The following is a 26258-nucleotide window of genomic DNA, read 5'->3' as shown; positions in this document are numbered from 1 at the left end:
AGCTTTGGCCACATAATGAGAAGACAGAAGAGCTTTCCTTCTCTTCTCCAAGCTTTGCTGTCTTCTCATGATGGGGAAAATGGAAGGAAAAAGGAAGAGGGGCTGACCAAGGGCAAGATGGATGGATGGATGGTATCCTTGAAGTGACTGGTTTGACCTGGAAGGAGCTGGGGGTGGCGATGACAGGGAGCTCTGGCTGGTCCATGAGGTCATGAAGAGTTGGAAGTGACTGAACAAATAAGGTTGTTGTGTGTTTTCCAGGCTGTATGGCCATGTTCCAGAAGTATTCTCTCCTGACGTTTTGCCCACATCTATGGCAGGCATCCTCAGAGGTTGTGAGGTAATGATACTCCTTGTCTCTCTGCTAGTTTCTTGTCACAATTCCCCACTTTGTGCCTCTTTTTACTTCTTCCACCCTTGCCAAACTTTTCAATTCTGACAAAGACCTGCTGTCCATCTTCAGAACTGATATCTCTTTGTAAAGGTGCTCTTTGCTTCATGCCTTATCTCTTCTCTTTACACTATGCTGGTTCCCTTTCTCTTCCCTAACTTTCCTCCTCTCTACTTTTCCTTAATTAGCCACCTGTTCTTCCTATCTCCCTGACTGCCATAACTGGATTGCCAAGCTTCATATGGTTCTGGAGAGACAGGGGCAACCTTGTCTCCTTCTTTTTGTATTGTTTTCCCAGTGTGTCAAGGCTGTGCCACACCAAGATATTCATTGAAGACGAAATCCCACTGCAGACACACACACACACACACACACACACACATATACTCACACACACACACACACATATACTCACACACACACATACACACATACACACATTGTTGATTCACTGGGATTCCTCTGTGATTGAGATCAACAATTGCACTGAGACCTTTACATCACTTTGAAAAATGTATGCATATTGTAGTTATAAAATATTAATAACCATAAGTCCAGTAATACCAATAATAGCATCAGAAGCAAAATGAATTACTAAGCACTTATTCATTTATTTTGATAGGGTTGAATAACATATGACTGGATGACTTGTGACAAAAATAATCCAGACTGGCCCCAGAACCTGGGTTTTGTTGCTCATGTATGTAGATTCTCCTGATATCATTTGATTCTGGGGGAAAAATAAGTTTACTTTATATTTTAGGGTGAGTTCAATAAAGTTCACATGCTAAAATGAATGAAATGAAGCAATTTCTTAATGTGACTTCAAAGATTTACAATTTAATTTCTCCAAAGATGCACATTTCAATATCAAAGACTGTTATTAATGTAAAGTAATTCATTAATTTAAAGATAGTTATGTCATCCAGTACTAATTTTTATTTATAAAAATATTATTTTTTAATATGAAACAGAGCTCCAACCTAGCTCTATATTTATAATTCCCACATTGTCAAAATTATGTTACCTAATAATTGTTAAAAGGAGAAGGGCTCTTTTCAATAAATCACACTCTTCATTACCACAGCTTTTAAAGGTTCAAAACTCTTTCAAGTTGATTTTTCCAGCTAATTAGAAGGATTTTACTGCTTGGTTTGTGCAATTCTTTGTAAAAGAATGTATTGTGAAGTATTCCAGTTTGAAAACATCTTTGAAACATAGATCATTATATCCTATTCATTTTAAAGCTATCATAGACAAACATGTGCTATATCTTTAATAATATTTCCTGTATTGTATATTTGGAAATGGAATATTAATGCTAGTGAAAAGCTGCTATAACTTAGATATGGAACATGCCAATTGTACTTTTTGTTTTGGAATTGCAGTACAACTGTATGCAGATGCAGACAAACTATATTAAATAACTTTAAACTTATCTTTGTTCACAGTTGTTGATTGCAATATGGAAAGGACATAGGAGGCTCATTCAGTTTCTATGGCTGTTCCTCCATCTGTCTGACTGTTCCCTCAGATGACTGTGGTAATTGCACCAATTAGTGTTCAACAAGGTTCTGGCTTACTTGCCATTCAAACCCAATAAAAAATAATCATTGGCAGGTTTTATGTGAAAACTACTAAAATAGCCATCATTAGGAGAGGTCAGAAAAAATACAAGAAAATTATAAGCAAGTCTGAGAATACAGTGCATCTGTTTTCCAGTTTTGTTCATTCCACATTTTTAAGCAAAGGAATCTAATTCACACTGCCTGGGTTAATTTGAGGTTCAGAATATTTGCATTGTGCAGTGGCAGTTTGTGGGTGCAATTTCAGAAAGGTCATTGGTATTGGGAAATTAAGATGGGAGTTCTATTACCAGCTGCCTACATCACCAGCTGCCTTCCTCCGGATTACTGTATACCAGGAGTAAGGAGAGTGAGGTCTCTAAGAGAAATGCAGCCTCCAAAACTGTTTTTGGAATCCTGCCAAACCACTTAGCATTCCTCTCCACATCATTTTTTAAAATGGCCTAGAATGCTCTTACCTCCAAGTCATTTTAGACCCAAAACAAAATTATGGGGGGAGGGGTGTCCATTCAGGTTCCATAGAAGGCTAATGTGACTTTCATCCCTGGCAGTTGTCTACCCCTGTCATAAATATATAATTAGTTACAGCTCTAATTCATCAAGTTCCTTGTCTACTCCTGTTTTCTTTTAAATACTATGCAAATCTCTCTCTAGAGCTGACAATGGCTGTGTCTACACAGCCAAAAAACAATGGACTTACTCCCAGCTGCTGCAGGGAGTCTACATGGCACACAACTAGATTTACAGTAGAGGCACTACACCTGGCTGCTTTGAGTCTCCTTTGTGGAGAGAAAAAGTGGGGTATAAATTAACACCATCATCATCATAATCAACACCACCAATACTGTGGTCAATGGAGCATAAAATTTACTCCAGAGCTTCTAGCAAACTCTAAAGTGATCCTGCCATTTCGGATGTGCAGAGTGGTGGATCGGGCCCAATCCACATTCCCCACTTCTGTATCACCACCAGCAAGCAGCTTCCTGGTGTCACTGTATTTCTGGTGATGTAACACCAGCGCACCCAACAATAGGACTAGAATGGTGATATCACCAGCAAGTCTCTGGCTGGGAGCTGTATGGCACAGGAGTTGGACTAAATGGTTCTTGTGGTCTCTTCCAACTGTATGTTTTTTTTTTTACTCTATGAAGGCACATAACAACATCAAATTAAACAGGTTTTAGCTGTACATGGTTTCAACTTGTTTTAAGTTGTTGGGTCCCCCTGATGACAGAAAGAAAGGAAATCAATCAATCAGAGGAAGTCTGGTGTTTCCTGCATCCATCCAGCAACATCTGATAGAACCCTGGGATCAGCAGTTTATTGGAGGGATATTCAAAACTCACAGCCAGAGAGCTCTTGTGTTCTCTATGAACTGCAAACTTGGCAGGATGTTACTATGGCTTTTGGTGTAAAAAAATTCCCATGTCATAAGCATAGAAAAGGGATAAATGATCTTTGGATAATGAATTTTCAGAATCTTTCCTGATCCATCCACATCATGCACCTGATCAGTCCAAATATTATCTCCTTGAAGATTAGAGCTGTAGATCTTCCTGTATTGCAGGAATGATGCTGCCTTGGAGATGTTGTAGTGGTGCTATGGCAGTAGGTAGGTTTTAAGCCAATTTCAGTATCAAAGTTTCATTTTAGAAAATTAACAGTACCTTTTCTATTGTATTTCTCTATCACTATATATTTCAAACTTTAATATATGGTCTGTTGCAGAATTAAAATGTCAGCAAGCATTCATTTATGTGCTAAATTTAAATTATATGCTCTTTTCATAATATATATTTTGCATAATTAAAAGATCACTTAGAATGTAGTACATGAACCTGGGGCATTAGTAAAATATGGAAAAATATATACTGTGTAAAAGTGACTCAGGTTGTTCACTTTAAGCTATATATAGCTATCGTTTTCAGTCTAGAGTTAAAACACAGAATACATTGTCAGTTGTGTGGGAAGTGTCAGAAGCAAATGACAACTGCAAGAGCACAAAGTCTATACTCACCCTTAGCTTCCTATTAAAAGGCTGTATATTTTTCCCTTCTGTCTAGTACATGGCAATATTAAATTACATAACAACAGAGTGTTGACATGACACCTTTCACTAATGCTGAATCAAATTTAAAATGCTTACTATTAAAAATGGAGAAAAGATTCTTTGGCATGGTTATGAGAAAAGCAGCAATGGTCTATTGGGAGCAGGCCCATAGCAAAATAGAAATAAAAATGGGGTGGTGGTGGTGGTTTGCAACTTTTTTTTAGCAAACCATGAAGATTTCTAAAATAATTTAGAAATCAGGCTCCATCGATAAATTTCAGTGGACACTCAAGACAGATAAACTTCAGTGGACACTCATGGGGATTTGGTAAACCAGTTAAAATTCATGAATAAACCAGTTTTTTTAACCTGAAAAATTTGGAGGGGGGGTTTGAACCCCTCCCCCCCCTCCCCAGCTACAGCCCTGATTGGGAGGCATCTGGAATGTGATTCAACAAATCAAGTAGGGCTCATTTACACTGACAAGTTTAACCCTGTGTAAATCTGTTCCAGAGCATCCTCTGTTTCTGCTGAATTTGCAGTTGTTCTAGACAGCTTGGGAGTGCATCCACTCTGCTGCGGTGGCCTGCATCTAACCTCTTCCATGTTGCCACCATCAAGCTCCTAGCAGGCTACAGCATGAATTAATGGAAATTTTATTTCTACCCCATCCTATCTCCCCTGAGGGGACTCAGGGAGGCCTACAACAAATAAAAAGGCAAACATTCAATGCCGTATAACAATACAAAATAACGTAAGTCAAAAGGTAAACTCAATTTACATCTACACAAGCAGCAAGGAGCTTCAGCTGAGCTCCTGGCCATTGAGAATGCCTCTTCTGAGATCAGAAAGCAACTTCCATTCAAACAGCAGAACAGAGGAGTGGTATCCAGTCTGGACCAGATAAAATTCATTCCAACTGTCTACACTTCCCTGAAGGCAGAGTTTCCATAAAACTCTGGAATATCCTTCAACTTTGCCGAAAGTGGGGCAAAGCCATTATGAAGCAAAATAAAGTAGCAATCCATACCAGAAAGCCCTGTGAGTCATGAGAACAACCAGTAGCCCATCTGCAGTGAGTATCATATGTTTATTTTTTCCAGTGTAGAGAAACTCATAGAGAAGAAAGGAACGGGGTTTTAAATTCTTTGAACTGATTGTGTAGCATACTTCATTATATATAAGGAGCAATGTAAATATGTTAATAACAACAGCATGAATTGACCATAGCAGTTTCTAATGCAGATGTCATTTCTATAAATCATGTTATTTAAACAGAAGAAAAAGAGGAGGAAATAGTATTTTACTCCGGTAACAGTCATATGCCCATGTAAGTGGAAGGACATTCCATTGTGTTCTGTCAGAACTTATTTTGAGTAGACATGTGTAAGTGCACTGTAAAATAGCAAATTAAGTTTATTTTGTTTGAAAAAAATTAAAGGTCAGTAGAAACTTTGCTCAGTTTAGTCATATTATTTAAAGATATGTTTGATTCATTGAAAAGGTCAGCTTCAAGTTTTCTGTCATTTGGAGACAAGAATGCAAGAATACAACCAAAATGTTTCCTGCTAATATCCTGTGGCTGAGTTGCTGAACTTGCAGATTGAAAGGTCGCAGGTTCAAATCCCGGGAGCTGAGTGAGCACCCGGTGTTAGCTTCAGCTTTTGCCAACCTAGCAGTTCGAAAACATGCCAATGTGAGTAGATCAATAGGTACCGCTCCAGCGGGAAGGTAATGGCACTCCATGCAGTCATGCCGGCCACATGACCTTGGAGGTGTCTATGAACAACGCCGGCTCTTCGGCTTAGAAATGGAGATGAGCACCAACCCCCAGAGTCAGACATGACTGGACTTAACGTCAGGGGGAACCTTTACCTTTAATATCCTGTGGCTGAAATGATAGACTCAGCTAGTCAACATGTATGGAGAAAAAATATCTGCAATTATCTTCCTTAGAACAATTTCAGCCTCATAGAAGATCAAGACGGACAAAACAAATATTAGTAGTAAATTTTGTCAAGTGAGATAAATGCCCAGGATACTAATTCCTGGCAAAATTAATCCTAGGTCATGGTTTGGCCTGCATTTGTGGAAGTGGGGGATGAAAATACATGGAAAGCATTTGCTTTTAGCAAATGTATATTGCAGTTAGCCATAGACATGGTCATAATCAAGATGCCTCTAGCAGAATTTGGAGAGAGAATGGTTCAAGAGGAATTTGGAAAGGGAAAAACACTGAAAATAACCATATGATTATCTGACAGAATTTTGTGTTAATAGAAAAGATTTCACTCAGTGGAGATTCCCTATTCATTATAATAATTAAATGTCTTTGAATTGAATGAACTTATCATGGCATAATTTGATATGACACACCCTCCAGATGTGGTGCTTCCATCATTCCTTCTGGCAAAAACCTACTTGTCCAAAGCTTTTACATAGCAGTCCATCAGGAAGTAAGGTAAAGGCTTTCAGTGCTTTTTCCTTCTTCAGTTAAAACCAAGCCAGTTTCATAAGCTGCAATTCATTTTATAAAGTACAGTAGAGTCTCACTTATCCAACATAAACGGGCCGGCAGAACGTTGGATAAGCGAATATGTTGGATAATAAGGAGAGATTAAGAAAAAGCCTATTAAACATCAAAATAGGTTATGATTTTACAAATTAAGTACCAAAACAACATGTTATACAACACATTTGACAGAAAAAGTAGTTCATTACACATTAATGCTATGTAATAATTACTGTATTTACGAATTTAGCACCAAAATATCACAATGCATTGAAAACATTGACTACAAAAATGCGTTGGATAATCCAGAACATTGGATAAGTGAGTGTTGGATAAGTGAGTCTCTACTGTATATGAATTTGGCATGTACAGCACAAGGATATGGTGCAGGTAATGTAAGTAATCAGTTCAGAATGAAGTGAAATGCAAAAAAAAAAAAATTCAGACTAAAGGCTAAAGTTTTAACATGTGTAAAACCTTAACATTGACCATTAATAAAACTATTTTGATATGAACAGAGACATATTGGCATTGACAGATAAACATGATAAAATATTTCTGATGTCACTTAGATATTATTTGTCTATTCCATCTCTGTAGCATATCTAAGGGCTTCTGTAGATGCTTATTTCCCAGCACTGTCATCAAGCATGTCATATCCATGCAGAGCCGGCTCTAGGTATCTTTCAAGTGTAGGTGAACAGAATTTTGGCGCCCTCCCCTCCCCCCAAACCAATCACTGAAAAATAAAAGCGTTGGATAAGCGAAAATGTTGGATAATAAGGAAGGATAAAGGAAAAGCCTATAAAACATCAAATTACATTATGATTTTACAAATTAAGCACCAAAACATCATGTTTTACAACAAATAAATAGAAAAAGCAGTTCAATACATGGTAATGTTATGTAGGAATTACTATATTAGCGAATTTAGCACTAAACATTGAACAGGGATATAGGGCAGTGTGGACTTAGATAACCCAGATAGCCCTCAGTATAAAAAAAAAACCCTCTAAAATCAGGACAATAAATAAAGAACAACACTCTGAAAACAGAAAAAAATCCAGACAGTAAACAATCAGGGACAGCTAACACCTTCCAAAAAAAGATTCTCCCAGGCAAGAAGAAGCCAGGCCTTGAAGCCACAGGGCCATTAAATGCTAATCAAGGTGATTAATTACAACATTCACGCCTGCTTCAAAGAAAAGTTCTTTCTCCCACTCTGGACCTTCTACAGATATATAAACCCCACATACTTAGCTTCCAAGTTCCCACAGACCTCACAATCTCTGAAGGCCCCAAAGGTGGGCTCGCGTGGTGCGAAGGTGGGTCCGTGCCGGCCGGAAGGCCCAACATGGGCACCGGGAGGCCCAGCGCGGCCGCCGGAAGGCCCGAAAGAGAAGGAGGTGGAGAGTGGTGCCCTCCTCCCAGGACGATGGCGCCCCCGGGACGATGGCGCCACAGGCAAGTGCCTATTTCGCCTTATGGTTGGACCGCCTCTGTATCCATGGTTCCAATTGTAGTTCCCTATCTTGCCATCACATGACATTGGATTTGCTTACAATGGCCTTCATTTGCAGCCAATCTGGAGCAATAATATCCCGAACTTTTCCCAGGAGCGGTCATACACTCCATATCAAACTCAGGTGACAGGACATGGTCCAGTTAGACAGAGATCAGTTTGGCCTTACTGGACTACCACTTTACCATCTCTATCATCATTGCTACTGCTGGACAGCTATCACAGGAGCCCTGTTCTAACACCAGCACCAGCCCAAAAAAAACCCTCCTTCTCCCTGGTTGCATGACCACCTCTGATGATGTCAGCATTGGGAACCGGTGACAGAAGCTCTCATGAAGCTCAGTGGCCATCTGAAAGTAGTGATTGCAGCAAATTGGTCGTGATCCCTTCCTTTTCCCCTACTTTGATGAAAGCAAGGATTGTGGTGGCCTGCATGGATAATGGATCAGGCTGCATCAGACTTGGTTGTGCTATCAACACTACCCAAACTGATGGGTTGCTCTTAGATAAAAATGGCACAGCATTTCTAATTATGGAAAAAATACTGTTTGATGAACATGTGGTATATTGATAGCATGTGGGTAATGACTGTGAATGTCATGATGGGAGTGTGGTAATGGTTGAGTCATAACCATGTGAGGATTATTGCAAAGGATTTGCATCAGCCAGTGTTTCTTGCTGATGACCTATTAGCAAAAAAAAGGTAAAGGTTTCCCCTGATGTTAAATCCAGTCATGTCTGACTCTGGGGGTTGGTGCTCATCTCCATTTCTAAGCCGAAGAGCCGGCATTGTCCGTAGACACCTCCAAGGTTATGTGGCTGGCATGACTGCATGGAGCACCGTTACCTTCCCGCTGGAGCGATACCTATTTACCTACTCACATCGGCATGTTTTCGAACTTCTAAGTTGGCAGAACCTGGAGCTAACAGCGGGTGCTCACTAAGCTCCTGGGATTTGTACCTGGGACCTTTCAGTCTGCAAGTTCAACAGCTCAGTGCTTTAACACACTTCGCCACCTGGGCGCCTGAGGTGGCTATATAAGGAGGATAAAAGAATCCATCTTTCTCTCTCTTGTGTGATTCAGTGTGCGTATCTGCCTATGTATATGACTATTTAATAACTGATTGTTTGCAAGTACAAGGCAGAAATTGAATCTGTGTATCCTGAGTGTATATTTGTATATATTGAAACTGAAAATTAAAGCCTCTTGATATTTTTGATGAAAACCTCAATCTTTGAGTTTACTAAGTGTGTGTAGATAAGGTCAGATGCTGGCAGTTGGACTCTGCTGATAGACAGGGAGAAACACAAGTTTTGTTGTGAAAGGACTCTGCTTTATTTTTGCTTGCTTCTGGGACACTTGCTATCCAGCTTGCAGCAGTTCAGGGAGGCCGTGTTTTGAAAACTATAAATCACTTCATGTACCAGCATCCTGCAAGATTTTCCTGAATGTGGTTAGATTAACCTACTTTACCCCATAATAAGGCTTGGAAGTCTCCAGACATCATGAAGACAGCCAGGACCAACTTCATAGTGAATGTAGGCTATTCATCCCATGCAGCTGAGTCCATTGTGATTAAGTTGCAGGTAGAATTATTTACACATGCTGATCTAGTAATTGATGAAGAAACACTTCTAAGTTTGGATTTTCCTACTAGTTAGCAGATTAAGATCATGAAGTTGGGATGAGGAGAAAAACCTAAAGAGTACTAAGTCATCAGGACATTCCATATCTAGTAGAATACAACATCTCTTCACAGATAAGCTCCTTCTCTTCTCAACTGGACTTTTGCCTATTAATTTAGGAAGCATAATAAGGATGAAGAAATCACAGATACTGCCTTCACCAGTGTCCTCTTCATTTCACAACACTGTTCTTCTGACAGAGAGATATGAAAGAAAGGCACAGAGGGGAGAGATATATTCTTACTATGAGCAAGCTAGGTAAAAAGACTGTCATTTGTAGAGCAACATATCCAACTGGGAGATTGCTGGTCCACAGCTTTAGCAAAGGATCTTTTTGCCTTGGGACTGCAATAGTGTAGTACATTTTTGACAACAATATCACCAATGTACACTCAGCAGTTCCTGTTCAGGGAGAGAATATTTCATGTGTGAAGATTCAGATACACACACATACAGGGCTAGATCAGTATTGTTGTTGGCAGCGGTGGTAATGAGATAACTTTCATGGCTTGAATTTTTAAAACTGAAAACTTTTGCATGAGTTAAAGTACAAAGCTATTACAATGAAAACATCACATTGAAACTTTCAATAATACCTGAGAATCACTTTGTTAAAATGTTATTCAAATTCTGTCATCATAAGCATACTGTGTGTTCTATCAATATAAAAGAAAGAAAACCAAAAAAATGTTTTAAATCCTGGATTAAAATTTTGCGTAGCTTCATGCACTAGGCTTTCTGATATTTGTTTTACATCACCTGCCAAACATCACTGAACTAACAAAGCACAAAGATTGAAATATCTATAGACTGTATCACTAATGGTGATTAAAATACATAGGAAGAAATTGTTTGATTTGTGCTCAGAAGAGGTTTGAGACAACAGAATTAAGCAAAACTGAAATGAGCCAGATGGAGCTATTATGTGCCCTTTGCTCTATATCACCATTAGTGTTTTCCTACTGAATAGTTAATTTGGCCCCTCATCTCCTGTTCTCTTGAAGTTTGATCAAGAGAACATTTAATTCCCTATGGTCCAAATATGGTTATGTACCTAGTTTAATCAGACAATTCACTGAAACCGAGGAATTCTTTCAAGCAGCTGCTTTCAATAAGCATACAGCCATGAATATTGTGGTGAGGAAGAAGTAAAGGGGCTATTCTTTAGGGAAAAGTTTTCAAAAAACAACTTAAATGGTCTTGAGTTTGGGGAAACTCTCAGAGGGGACAATTCTGAACTGATTAGAATATTTGGTGTTTGAGGCTTATTCTGTGTAAAATTCACTTATTTTTGTGTAGAAAGCAAACAAATATACTTTCTCGTGTCTAGTTTTTCTGTCAAAGACAGAACGCCACCAGATAAGATTCAACACAGTTTATTAAGGATACAGAACCAAAAAATGCTCATAAAAAACAAAGAGCTAGGCAAACACTCGCCTTCAATATGAAAAGTCACTCAAAACGGTTCAAAAGATAAACCGGATTAAACAGGAGTTTAATCCGGGTTAAACCAAAAATGCTTACTTCAGCCTGGCACTTTAAACAAACAAAAGCTGGAAAACAAAGATTCAACAAAACATAAATACTGGCAGCAGATTCCTCTCTGCTACTCAACAGCTGTGGTTGAGTAACTAAGTTGTTACTCCTCCGTGCAGCGGGCGAACTCCGGGTCCAAATACATCAATCAGGGTTGCAGCGGTCAGCGGGGTCCCAATCCGGTCCGAGGTCGATAGCCAGGTGCAGGCGTCTTAGATTCCACGAATTCCACCGATAGCCAAAGAAAGGGTAGTCCAAGGTCGTAGTCAGCCAGTCAGTCAGTCAGTCAGTCAGTCAGTCAGCCAGTCCAGCGTCAATTCCGAGTAGGTAAATAATGTCCGTTAAGAAGACGACGGAGGTCCAAGCTAATAAGATTAAACACAGGTTGCACAACAAAAGCCCACACAGTTCCTCCCGCCGCCTATGCCCAGTGTCCTTGGAACTTACGTATTCAGCGAACGAAACACACCCGTCTTCAGGAAATTCCCAACAAGAGCCCAAGCGTTCGTCCAGATTACCTTGCCCAACACAATTAGCCCTGGATTCAAGACCCCATTTTATGCCAGTTACAATTCCTCATCACTATCAGCTGTTACCCTAATTCCAGGTGCCTCATCATCATCATCCTCATCAGAGCTAAAACATCTTTGACTACGCCCCACAGCATCCCCAGCTGTGGATCCCGTCCCATCCCTCCAACTCGTCCACGGGTCCGATCCTGCAACCCGCCAGTCGCCTCCCATGCTATCATTACCAGGAACACCCAAATCCTCCCTTACACGAGTCCACTCCATGTCATCCTCCTCCGAGCTAACCACCTCTTCCTCCATTCTCTCGGTAAAACCCTCAAAGGAGTCTTCGTCAGATGGTTCTGCAAATATGTCCCGCAGCCGTTTCCTCTCTCGCTCCTCAAGAGAGTCTGACTCTCGAGGAGTCTTACGACCACGTCTCCCAGTATTGGAGCCATAAGGCTCAACCATAACATTTTCTTTCTGTGAATGTTTTCATTTTGTGCAAAGCTTGCACAAATAAAACTCCATATATATATATATATATATATATATATATATATATATATATATTCTCGAGATAATCATCTTTTTTGTACATGTACACAAATGAAAACCATGTCTAAATTTGTTGTTTAATCATTTCCAATAGGCTTTGAAAACTGCAGTTTTCTTTGCAATGGGAAAGAAAATTGCAAAAAAAATTCTCCAGATTATGAGAGGTAAATTCCCCACCTCTATCTGTTTGTAATGCCTTAATTCCTGCATTAAACTGTCTTTGGACATAGGCTATCCAATTCTTAAATAATCTAAAAACTTCACTTTTTTGCTTTAAAATGAAATTCCAAGCAAAATTAGGATAATCATCCAAAATACATAAACAGAAAATTCCCCCAACTTTTCTGGGTTTGAATGGTCCAATTAAATTAGTGTGAACCAAATCAAAAGCCTATTCTGAGCTTCTCAGACTCTTTTTACTAATGGGCGCAGATTGAGCCTTTGTCCTTTTGCAGACATTACAATCTAGAAATTTCTGACAATCTTTTAAATTAATGCCTTTCGCAAATTCCTGAATTTTATATAACACCTTGAAACTTGGGTGTCCCAAAACTCTGTGCAACTCATGAATACACTCCTGATGCATAGGTATGTTCTTGCTGATCATATTGATCTCACTTTGGTTACCCTTTTGAGTCAATACATACATATCACCTTGTAATTTGCCAGTCCCACAAAGTTTCTTTCCTATTAAAATTTTAATTTTGCCTCCAGAAATATTTATATCATACCCCTCATTATCTAATGAACTCACCAATAAGAGGTTATACTTAATTTCTGGAACATATAGTACATTCTTCAATGTTTTACCTACATGTTTTACATAAACATCTCCCTGCCCCTCAATATGGTAACATACACCATCAGCCAGAGAAACTTTCGCACATTCAGTTTTTTCAAGATTAGAAACCAGCTCTCTTTTATTTACAATATGTTGAGAGCACCCATAGTCAATGAAGAAAATGTTCTCATCTTCTTTACTTCCTTTGGACTGGACCACATTGGCATGGGATGAGCCCCTCCTCTGGTTCATCTTCTTTTTCTGTAACTGTGGAGAGTCTCTTTTCAGATGTCCTGAAGATCTGCAGATGTAGCACTTCTTTCTGACTGCATACACCTTCTCGGCCTCTCTCTCAGGCTCTGCCTCAACTGCTTCTGCTGACTGCATTTCCCGATGTTCCACATCACGCTCTTTCTTCCGTTCCCAATCAGCTGTCAGTCTGCTACATATATATTGCAGGTTCAGCTGACTTTGAGGTAATGATTCTAAGGCGTTGACAATACCGTCCAACGATGACAGAACAATATAACATTTGTTTTCTTCAGAGAGATATTTATTTATTTATTTATTTATTTCCGATATTTCTACCCTGCCCTTCTCCCCAAGGGGACCCAGGGCGGCTTACACAACTGGCAGGATCACTACCAGTATATCATAATACAATAAAATAATACAACATTTAAAATAGTTAAATAACATAGTAAAATACAATATATAAAAGATTTAACACAGTGCAACGCCGAATATATATGCCAGTCATCCATCAGACCTTGTGCAAGAGATAAAAGAGATAAAACCATCTCTCATCCAGTTGTAAAAATAACTTCTGTATTGTTTGCAAGTGTTCTTTTAAATTGTCATTACTTCGCAAACGGGTTCTATACAGCTTCCTTGCCAGAACAGCTGTCGAGGCTGCCAAATTTGAGGCATGTATTTCCATTAGTTTGGCCCAAATCTCATGTGTCATTGCCAAGCTAGCAATGTGAATCAATTCACTGTCATCCACACACAAAATCAGTATTGATTTAGCCCTCTCATCTTCTTTCCTACACTCTTCTGCATCTTGCCCTTGTATCAGAGCTACTGTGCACTCCCATAATGACTGTTGCTTTAAATAACTCTCTATCCTAATCTTCTATGTGGAATAGTTACTTGCTCCAAGCCTTGCCATGGGAAATCCCGCAAGATTCATCTCAATTTCTGAGGTAATTTGCCTCCTTGCACAGCCTTGTAAAAATTATGCCACTGCCTCTTTAAAGTGACATTCACACACAAGCAGATGTTTAAATGGTTTGAACTGGTTTAAACTGGTGATAATTTGGGCATTCTGGGCCCACAACCTGTGGCAGTTTGTGTAAAATAAAGATAAATATGTAAACGGAAGTTTTATCACCGACTTTAAATCAATATAAAGTCTGCTGTGTAATAAGGCTTGTCACTTTAGGCTTGAGTGAAACAATAACAGTATCTTTATTCAGGTTCAAGAGTTCAAACACATACACAGGGAAACAGTATGTAACAGTCCTTTTTAAAATATGTAACAGTCCTTTTAAATATGCCTCATTCCTTCTTTAAATAGTCAAACTTTGAAGAGCACAACAGCCATTACATTCCTGACTAACAATCTAGTCAGCTCCTTTCTCTGACTTCCCAGAAGAGAAGACAAACTGAAACTTAAAACGTCAGTTGGAAAAACCGTTGGTCTGCCTCTGCAAGCCAGAAGCCAATCAGAATGCTGGCTGGTATAGCCAAGCAGCTGTCGCCATAGCAACCCTTTTCAGTGAACTCATCTAATATGGAGTTTCTTATTTCACATTCTCTCACAGTGAATACTGATATATTAGCAGTATTTTTGAGCTAAAAAGCATTCATACTATTTATTTACATCATTTATATATTGCCTTCCTCCCCTAGGGGACCCAAAGCGGTCTATCTTATGGGGAGCCAAATTCATGAATTTTGAGGAGAGCTATAGTTCCTGCACTGTAGGATATTGCAAAAATTATTAGTGTATTAGTGTATTATTTTATCCCAAAAGGATTCGGTGATGCTAAATCCTATTTTCTTATCCTGGTTATAATGCTCTCTGATCTGTAAGTAGTGCAGCCATGATACATTTTTAAATTTTTGTTTCAATTCTTCATGAGATTTTATATCTGTAGTATTCTTGATTAAAATGTCTTTATATGTTGGCCATCTGATCCAACCAAGAAGTCTCATTTGATTCGCTTCCATGGCTGACACCCACATCGGCGTTTTGGTATAGAAATAATTTTTGTATTTGCTCCAAACTCTCAATAAAGAGGATCTTACAAAGTGATTTCCAAAACCTTTTTCTTTTTTCACTCTGTCATACCAAGTGTATGCATTCCATCCTACCCTAAGGTCATGTCCCTCCAGCGTTAAGATTTTTTCCTTTTCCAGGGTAATCCAATCTTTCACCCATATTAAAGCGCATGCGTCATGATACAATTTCAAATCAGGAAAGCCAAATCCTCCTCTGTTTTTTTTGTCTGTCAAAATTACCTGATTTATCCTAGGTTTTTTTACCTTTCCAAACAAACTTTAATAGCTCTTTTGTCCATTCTTTATTTTTTTTCACATTTCTTATGATAGGCAGGTTTTGGAATAGGAACATTAGTCTCGGCAGAACATTCATCTTTATCAGGGAGATTCTTCCTAATAATGAGAGATTGAAGTGGCTCCATTTCATCAAGTCTCTTTTGACCTCTTTCCAGAGACTCTCGTAATTATTTGTCAGTAGTTGAGAATTCTTTGCGGTTATCCAAATACCTAAATATTTGATTTTTGAAATTACCTTGATTCCAGTCTTCTCATTTAACTCTTCTTTCTTTCTTCTGTCTATGTTTTTAGTGAGAATCATTGTTTTTTTCCTATTTAATTTAAATCCTGCCACTCTCCCAAATTCCTCTATTTTTTGTAGCCAACTATACATATTTTCGCTTGGGTCCTCTATAATTCCTATGACATCATCTGCGACGGCCCGGACTTTGTATTCATATTTTCCAATCTTTGTTCCATTAATTTTGTTATCTTCTCTTATATTTTTCATTAAAACTTCTAAGTCCAATATGAATATTAGTGGGGATAATGGGCAACCTTGTCGGGTGCCCTTCCCTATTGTTATTTTATCTGATTTTTGGCCATTAATGATTATTCTTGCAGACTGTTTTTTATAAATTGCTGAGATAGCATTGCTGAAATGAAAGCCCATATCAAGTTCTTGTATTAATAATTTTTAAAAGTCCCAATTGAGGTTATCAAAGGCTTTCTCTGCGTCAATTGCTAGTAAGGCCAATTCCTTTTGGTTATTTTTATCATAATATTCAATTAAGTCTAAAATCGTTCTGATATTTTCTTTTAAATTTCTATTTGGGAGGAAGCCTGTTTGTTCTTCACCAATCCAGTCTTGTAAGAAGTCTTTAAGTCTTGAAGCCATGATATTTGCAAAAATTTTATAGTCTAAATCGAGTAATGAAATAGGGCGATAATTTTTTATATCCGTCTTATCCGTTCCTTCCTTGTGGATCATTACAATCTCTGCTTCTGTCCATGTCTGCGGTATATCCTCACTTCTAATGATCTTGTTCATTACTTTTTTAACATAGGTATTAATTCTTCCTTCATGTTTTTGTAATAACCCGCAGTATAACCGTCTGGTCCCGGAGCCTTATTGGAATCTAGTCTATTAATGGCACTTTTAATCTCTTCTTCTGTTATTTCTTTATTTAATGTTTCCCTTTGAAATTCGTTAATTTTATTAAATTTGAATTGTCCGAGGTAATGGGCGATTTCTTCCTTAGCAGTCTGATCTTTGGTGTATAGTTGTTTGTAAAATTTATGAAATTCTTCCAATATTTCCTTATCTGTAAAAACTTCTTTGTCCCCTATTTTTATTTTCATTATCTGTTTTGATTAGGATTTTTTATTAACCTGATGGGCCAGCCATTTTCCTGGCTTATTGGCATTTTCAAAATTATTTTGTTTCATAAATTTAAGTTGTTTTGCTATTTTTTCTAATTCTAAATGGTGCTTTCTCTGATTTAAAATCTTAATCTCCTGTGTAATTTTTGTGTTTCCAGGTTTTGTCTTTAATTGTTTTTCTTTACTCTCTAAATCTTTCTGTATTTCCTTTAATTCCTTATTATTGTTGGCCTTCACTCGAGCGCTGTGTTGAATCAGGTGGCCACGAATCACAGCCTTCGATGTATCCCATATCAATGAGGGCTCCATTCCCTCTATGTCATTAAACCTTATAAATTCCTTTATTAATGATTTATATTTTTGATGTCTTCTTCCTTTTTAATCAAATTTTCATTTAATCTCCATTTCCCTTGATATCTCCTTTGATTGATAATTATTTCCAACGGGCAATGATCTGAAAAATCTCCCGGTAATATTTTAAAATCCTGAATTTTAGTTGTTATTTTCTTCGTAGTCCATACCATATCTATTCTAGACCATATTTTATGTCTATTGGAATAAAATGTGAAATCTTTTTCTTTGGGGTTTCTACATCTCCATCCATCCTCTAATTGTAGGTCTTCTTTAAGCTTCAGGAATTTTTGAGGGAGTGTACTGGACCCTTCCTCTCTTGATCTTTTTATTTTTGTACTTTTGTCCCAGCCCTTGTCCAATACACCATTAAAATCTCCGAATAATATTAAATCATCATATTCCACTTTTGCTATATTTTCTTTCAAGTTTGTAATGAATTTTGTTTTTGGGCCATTGGGTGCGTATATATTACATATTAAAAAATTTTGGTCTCCAACTGTTATCCTTGCTGCTATTTGTCTACCATCTGGTCTCTGAATTGAAATTCCGAGGGTAAATTTTCATTTATATACAATACCACCCCTCTTTTCTTTCCTTCGTATGAGGAGTAAAATTCCTTACCAATCTTTTTTTGTGTTAAATACACCACATGTTTATGAGCTATGTGCGTCTCTTGAAGGGCAATTATATCCCAATTACCACGCTTTAATTTATTGAATAACCTTTTTCTTTTATTGGGTGAATTCATGCCATTCACATTCCAAGAGAAACATTTTAATTGTCTTTCATTCATGTTCGGTATTTTCTTCTTTTTCCGTATCCGGTGCGTCTTTGTTATCTTCGGGGGTTAAATCAGGTCTTGGTCGTTTCTTCTTCTCACCTTTCCTGGGAGTTGTGTTGGGATGTTCTTGTTCTGGTTCTTTTTTTAGCATTTCAGAAGTGAGCCAAAATCTTTGCTCCTTATATGTTGTCATTATTCCCTCCCGTTTTTCCCAATGAAATCTAATTTGTCTTTTTTTGAGTTCTTCCATCAGGAAATAATATTTTTTACGTTTATTTAGGGTTACTTGGGAGAATTCTTTAAGGACCACCACTTTTGTTCCTTTATAGCAAATCGGATTTTTGTTGCTCCTTCGCAAGATTTCATCTCTAGTATTCTTCCTTGAGAAGTGGACTATTATGTCCCTAGCCACCTTGTGTTTCTTTGTATATTCTGTGGAGATTCTGTAAACTCTATCAATCTCTTTATCCATTTCTTCCTCTGGACACTCAAGTGTATTTGTCAATAGTTGAATGGTTATCCGTCTTATGCTTTCTTTTGCATCCTCTTGGAGGTTTCTCAATCTGAGTTGATACTCTAATTCGTTTTGTTGCCATCTTTCATGGTTTCTTTCCAGCCGGTCTAAACTTTCTTTTTGTTTTTCTAAGTCGTCCACCTTTTTTTGAAGTAGTGTCTGATCTAGTTTTATTTTGTCACTCTTGAGCTGCTTTATTTCTCCATGCACTTCCATAATCTCCTGCTTAATTTGACCAATTTCCTCTTTAATTTCTTTTTTCATTTTGTTAAACTGTTCACAAAACTGGCCTTGTAGGTCCTTGTAATGTGTTTCCTGATTTTCGGCTAATTTCTGTATCTCCCTTAATAGATCTTTCATTGTCACCTCCGCTGCCCCTACTGACCCTCTTCTCGTGACATCTTTGTATTCCTTGTCCTTTTCCCCTTTGAATTTAAACGTAGTCATCTCTTCCTATTGCAGCTCAAAAGGAGACAATTTGGTGGTTGGATTCCTTAGATCTTAATTTCTGCCGTGTATCTAATGTTTGGTGTACATGTATATATGCATTTGATATTGATGCTTTATATAGGTATATACTTTATTTTGGTTTAATTTGTTAGAGTTTATTAGAATTTTATTTCCCAAGATAAAGTTAGAACTAATTCAGATTGCAATTGATTTGATATCCCCTTGATTTTCTCATATATAATAATATTTCCTTATTTGCTCTTATTTAATATAGTTTCTAATAATCCTGCATGGTAAATTCAATATGTCTGTAGTATCACTTCCAGTTTATTCTCCTTCTATCTCATTTAACTGTTTCTTTGTTGTTTTCTGACTGTTCCAATATGATTCCTAGTCCTCTTAATTCTTTCAGTCTTCTTTATCTCAATCCTCGATCTTCAGTCAGCCCTCTATCAACAAACCTGCCTCACAGGCTTGCAGCTTATCTTTTCTCCTCTAAGCTGTTTGATTTGGGTTGGATAGTTAGGGCTGTTTTTACCCGTCCGGGGTTAGCCCTCAACCCCGATGTCTCCTGAGGCTTCGGCTGCCCAACTTCCTCTTATGTCAGCTTCCGCCTTATCTCCGTCCTTGCTTCTTCCCTTAACTCCAGACGTGCTCGACTCCCACGCGGGGTATGTCACTTCCCTTAGAGATTATGTTCTGGGGATGTTTATGAAGATAGTTTACCTAAACCTCCCCCGAAGACTCAACAATATGTCGCCAAGGTCATCCTGGCAATATGGAAGGTATGTCTTCTCTTCTCTTCTGTTCTGTTGGTCTCCCCCCTTACAGAAATTTTGGGAGTAAAGGTATCTGTATATCTGGGAATTGTATTTTATCCCGTTAAATTTTTAATAGCAATATTTCTGTTGATTTATGTATTACTCTATTTCGTTTAGTAAAGAGGCAGCTCACCCTCCCACTCCAGATTAAAATTCTTTAGGAAACTTACGTTCCCCAGCCCGTCGCCGAGCTTGTCTTTAGCTCTTGTCTTGTAAGTGGCGGTTCGGCTGGCAGTTGCTGCAAGTTTATCGTTTGCTCCCACACGCGGAGGTCCGCTTGCTCTCGGGTCTCCCAACCCTCTCGATCTCCCTCCCTTGAGGGGAAGGCGATCTTTGGGGTCTTGGGGGATCCCTTGGAGCTTTGCGTCACCCTGGGTCTCGATCCGCCCGGGATGGGGAGCGATAGGCTCTACTGACCTCTCGACGCGGTTCCTTCCTCAGAGCGAGCTCTTAGGAAGGTGATCCTGCCGCCATGTCCCCACCGGAATTAGAACTGTTTTTGTAAGATTTTTTATCATTTTTTTGTGTATTTCTTGCCAGAATTTTTTAACCCTCTTACATTCCCACCACATGTGGAGAAAAATGCCGGTATTCTTTCCACTTTTCCATCAATTTCTGTTGGTTTTCCCTTTATTGTATCTTGCAAGTTTATTTGGGGTCAAGTACCACATATGGAACATTTTATACCAGTTCTCCTTAATCTCCATAGCATAAGCCCATCTCAGCTTTTTTGACCATATCTCCTCCCATTGGCTCATGTAAATTGTGTGACCTATTGCTCTGGCCCAATTTACCATCATTTCTTTAATTTGTTCTTCCTCTAAAGCCCAGGTAATTGTTTATATATTATTTTTATTAGTTTGTTATTTATTTTCAAATTTTCGTCCCAGAATGTTTCTGCTATTTCAAATCCATTCTCTTTATCTTCTTTATATTCTTATATTTATATTAATATGCCAATATTGAAGCCAATTTATGGTTGGGTCTATTTCTTTAATCTCTTCATGTGTTTTTAATTTTGCCTCTTGATTAGTAATTGTTAGTAGTTGTTTATATGTAAGCCATTTTTCAGAAGGAGATTCTCTTCTGTGCTTTGCTTCACATGGTGAGAACCACATGGGAGTTTTAGAGTGGAATCTGATTTTGTATTTATCCCATACTTTAATCAATCACTTATGAAGTTATTTTTTATTTTTTTCTATTTTTGTTTTATCTTTCCACAGGTAGCTGTGCCACCCCAGTCTTAGATCTTCTCCCTCCAGGGCTAAAATTTTCTTCTTTTCCAGTGTGGCCCATTCCCTCATCCAAGTCAGTGTGGCCGCCTCATAGTATAATTCTAGGTCTGGGAGTCCCAGACCCTCTCTTTTTTTTTTAACACTTTTTAAACTTTGGATTTTAATTCTTGCTTTTTCGTTTTTACAAACAAACTTTTTCATGTCCTTCTCCCACTTTGTGAATGTCATTTTGAATCTTATTACCGTGATTGTTTTAAACAGATATAATATTTCTGGTAGGATGTTCATTTTGACCACAGCTATTCTGCCTAATAGAGACAGATTTAGATTGTTCAATTGTTTCATTTTCTCTCTTATCTTTGTCCATTTTTTCATAATTGTTTTTCAGAAGTCGAGTGTTACTTATGGTAATCTCTATTCCTAAGTATTTTACCTTCCTAACTATCTTTACTCTGGTATGTTTTTCTAGTTCCTCTTTATTCTTTCTTGAGATGTTTTTTGTTAACATTTTAGTTTTTGCTTTATTTATTTTAAAACCCGTTACCTCTCCAAATGCTATCAATTCATTCCACCATTTGGTCCATTGGTTTATGGGGTCCTTTATAATACAGACCACATCATTTGTGAAAACACATAATTTGTAGCTGTTATTTTTTTATTTTTAGTCCTTTTAAGTCATTATTCTTTCTTATTCTTATTAGCAAAATTTCCAAAATCATAATAAAGATTAGTGGGGAGAGAGGGCATCCCTGCCTTGTCCCCTTATTTAATCTAATGCAACCTCTGTTTTGATTGTAAAGTGTTTTGAAAATGTTTTAAGGGGTCCATGTCAGATCTATTATGGAGTCAGATTTAATTCGTTTTTTGTTATGTTACTCACCCATTTGTGCCAATGGGGACACTAACAGGGCTCCTCACTCCATCGGTTTTAGAGCTATCGGGAATAGACTTGCTACAATTGTAATACACAATTACCACTCTAAGCCTCCCCATTTCAAAACATTTCACATGTCCACTGATTTTTGGGAATTTAAAAAAGTTTTTATTAACAACATTTAAAAAAAAATCTGCAAGAACTATCTCCTTGAATTTTTATTTTCAATTATACAACATAACCAGGGCATCATTCATCCCAAGTTTCAGAAATATTTGCACATCCACTGATTTTTAGGGAATTTTAATCAACATAAATTTAACTTAGCATTACTATTTCACTGGAAGACCCCAGGGGCCATCCAGTCCAACCCCCTTCTACCAGGCAGGAAAAGCACAGTCAAACCACCCCAACAGATGTTCACCTCACCTTTGAAATAATAATAAGATCTGTATGTACAGAACTTACAAAATAGATCCAACATATGACACAAAAATGATTTTTGCACAGTCCTAGTGTATATGTGTTTTGGTGCAAACAATGCTTCTGCTTTCCCAGACTTCTTTCTGATACTTTCTTGCATCAACTGCAATATTTTATTTCAATCCTTTATATGCTTCTTTCTCTTCTTTTTTCAATCTAAAGTTAGCACTGCCGTGCCTCAGTAAAATAACCTTTGAACTCTAACTATGACTCTTAAGAAGGAAATTAAGAATTCAATTGATATATTTGTTGAAATGGACAAATTATCCTGTTTAATTAGAAAAAGATCATTAGTGACATTTCTCAAAGACTGGAAACCCCTTTCGACTTTTTGTGAATAAAAAGAAAGAAAATGTCTTGATGATTAGAATGAACTGATTATAGAAAAATAGAAGTTGTATTAATGTGCAGAACTACTGAAAAGCTGATTAGAAGTCATCCCTTCCTTCTTTCCTCCCTCCTTCCCTTCCTTCCCTATCTTTTAGTGTACTGTTAAAATATTTAATTAAAACAATAGAAAATTAAAAATTCAAGGGGAAAATATCCCATCCAAACCATAGAACCCCCCCTCAGCATACCATGCCCCAGAGCCCATGGGCAGTTCTGAGAAATTGTTAGAAAGCATCTCTCCAATAAGAATGACATAAGTGGATGTTAATAATAATAATAATAATAATAATAATAATAATAATAATAATAACTTTATTTTTATATGTTGAGTTGAAAATTACTGGCAAAATCTAGCAAAGCCCAAATTGTGAGAACCAAACTTTAGATTGGTCTAGAAGAGTCCTTAATTCAACACACCTCATTATCCAACTAATAAAATTATTATTATATTTCAGTTCTACACCAAAGCATTTCTTTTGGGTTGAAGCATATTTAAATATATTTACTTATAATCCACACATTAATACTAAATTTAAGATCTTGTAACTGCTAAGGCAATTAAACTGATGTGGAGAGTGAGAAGGGAAATAAGAAGGTGAACCTACCCACTTTCCTGGGACCTCAGTGGAACTTAACTTCTCCATGAAAACATATAAGATTATGTTCCTAGAAATGATGTTCCTAGAAATTATGTAAAAAACCTAAATGATGTTCTCTAACTGGTTTCAGGAAATTGGCTGGGCAAAGTTATAGGTATTTAGTATGCTATAAAAGAAAAGGCTGTCTGTGGAGTACACACAAGAAATCCAGATGACTGGTTAGGGTAATTTCTTGAAGTGTGTGTGTGTGTGTGCTGGTGAGGGATAGAAGATCTCACACTGAGAAATTTTATTGTTACAAATAATTGATTGCCTATAGATGAAATCATTTAGTTTTATTTCATATGTTCATCACCACATGCTTCATTGGTGAATTAGTTAATGTTTCCAAGATGCTCATATATTATATTACGACCACTCCATTTCACACTAAGTGTAATACAGCTTAATTCATCACTGTCATTTCAAGCAATGTTCTGTAGCAATTTTGACCAGCAAAATGAGAGGCAATAAAGATGTAAAGGATTGTGGTTAGTTGAAATTTAAAGTATTACTGAAACATTCTTTCACATACAATTTGTTCATGAAGTGCCAGAGGATACTGGTCCTTCTCTAAAATGCCAATTCCAATAATCATGTTATTAGTATAATTACTTTTTATTGAGTATTTGTATTCTTTTTCATTTTAATTCTCCTCCTCTGTAATAAGTTTCTCCATGTTATTTGTATTATTCTGTATTATTTTGATGTGTATTGAATTGATTAAGGCATTAAATGTTTGCCTTTTTGTATGTAAACTTCCCTAAATCCCTTTGGGGTGGGTGGTCTATAAATAAAGTTGTTGTTGTTGTTGTTGTTATTATTATTATTATTATTATTATTATTATTATTATTATTATTATTACTAGACATTAACATATAGTTATACAGTACATTAAAAACATTAAAACCATTAAACATATGCACAGGCAAAGCATTAAAACATCCTAATGTAAATGTTAAAAGTCACTTGTCCAAGAATCGTATACCATTGTATTGTAATACAGTATTATAACATAATATAAATTCTCATTATAATATCAAATTAATATAATATATTAGTAGCAGTAGTAATATAATTATATAACATAATTGTTATGATTGAGCCTCATGGCTCTGTTACTGACAGGCGTGGGCGTAAGACTCCTCGAGAGTCGGATACTCTCGAGGAGCGAGAGAGAAAAAGACTGCGAGACATATTTGCAGCACCATCTGATGAAGAGTCTTTCGAGGGGTTTACGGAGAGAATGGAGGAGGGGCAGGTTAGCTCGGAGGAGGATGAGATGGATTGGACTCGGGTAAAGGAGGATTTGGGTGCCACTGGCCATGATGGGGCAGAAGATGAATGGGGACCTTCAGGATCAGATCCATGGCTTAGCTGGAGGGATGGGACGGGATCCACAGCTGGAGATGCTGTTGGGCGTAGTCAGAGGTGTTCCAGCTCTGACGAGGAAAGTGATGAGGAAACGCCCGGGTTAAGGAGGACAGCTGACAGTGATGAAGATTTGTAACTGGCATAAAATGGGGCTTGGGAGCAATTGCAAATTGCGTCGGGCAAGGTAATCTGGGCAAACGCTTGGGATCCGTGTGTGTGTGGGACGCTTCCCTGAAGACTTGTGTGCTTTCCTGTGCTGAGACGTAAGTTGATTGGAATCCAGGGTCAGACGGCGGGAGGGATTGTGTGGGCATTTGTTTGTGCAAACCTGTGCTTACTCTTATTAGCTTGACCTTCCGTCGTCTTCTTGACGGACGCCATCTCCTGCTTTGAATACCCGGACTGAACTGACCACGGCTTGGCTTCATCCCCTTCTTGGACTTGGGAAAACTACAAACGTCTGCTTCTGGCTTTGAACTACGGAACGGAACTGGTCTACTCTTCTGCTGCATTCCCTGGCTGATCTGTTCGTGCTGGAAATCCTGTCTGCTGTGTGTGTGTGGGAGCGACGCAAGTTACTTTAAACACTGTGTTGGCAGCAGAGAGGAATCTGCTGCCAATTAGCTGCATTCTTTGTATCTTTTGTTCTTGGCTCTCGTTTTGTTTATATTTAGGCTGAAGCAAGCAGTTTGTTTTTTACCCGGATTAAACTCCGGTTTAATTCGGTTTATCTTTTGAACATTTATTTTGCCCCTTTTTGCTCCTAAAGGCAAATACTGCCTGGCCCTTGTGTTTTACGGGCTTGTTTTGAGTTTTGTAACCTAATAAACTCTGTTACTCTGAATCTTGTGGCGTTCTGTCCTTGACAGATTGCCCGACGCCCATAAAAAGTTTATTGCAGCAATAAACCCGTCAGGAAGACGATGGATGAATTAAGGGCCAAGTTTGACCAACTCCAAACGGCTTTTACCGCAAGCCAAACAGCTTTTGCTGTGAAAGGACATGTTTTGACTCCTGAACGCTTTGACGGAACCAGGTGCAAGTTGCCAACTTTTTTGGCACAAGTGGAGCTTTATTTTTCTCAGCTCAGCGTTCATGCTTTTCCTACAGACACTAGTAAGGTGGCCTTTATTTTGAGTTTGTTGACCGGTCCCGCAGGACAATGGGCCACTAATTTAATTTTGGGCAATGACCCAGTCAAGGACAATTTGAATGATTTCAAAAAGTTGTTATCTGATACTTTTGGGGATCCTCTCCGCACGGAGA

This window comes from Anolis carolinensis, chromosome 3 (genome assembly GCF_035594765.1).
Source record: "Anolis carolinensis isolate JA03-04 chromosome 3, rAnoCar3.1.pri, whole genome shotgun sequence".
NCBI classification, from domain to species: domain Eukaryota; kingdom Metazoa; phylum Chordata; class Lepidosauria; order Squamata; family Dactyloidae; genus Anolis; species Anolis carolinensis.
This window is presented reverse-complemented; position numbering follows the sequence as displayed.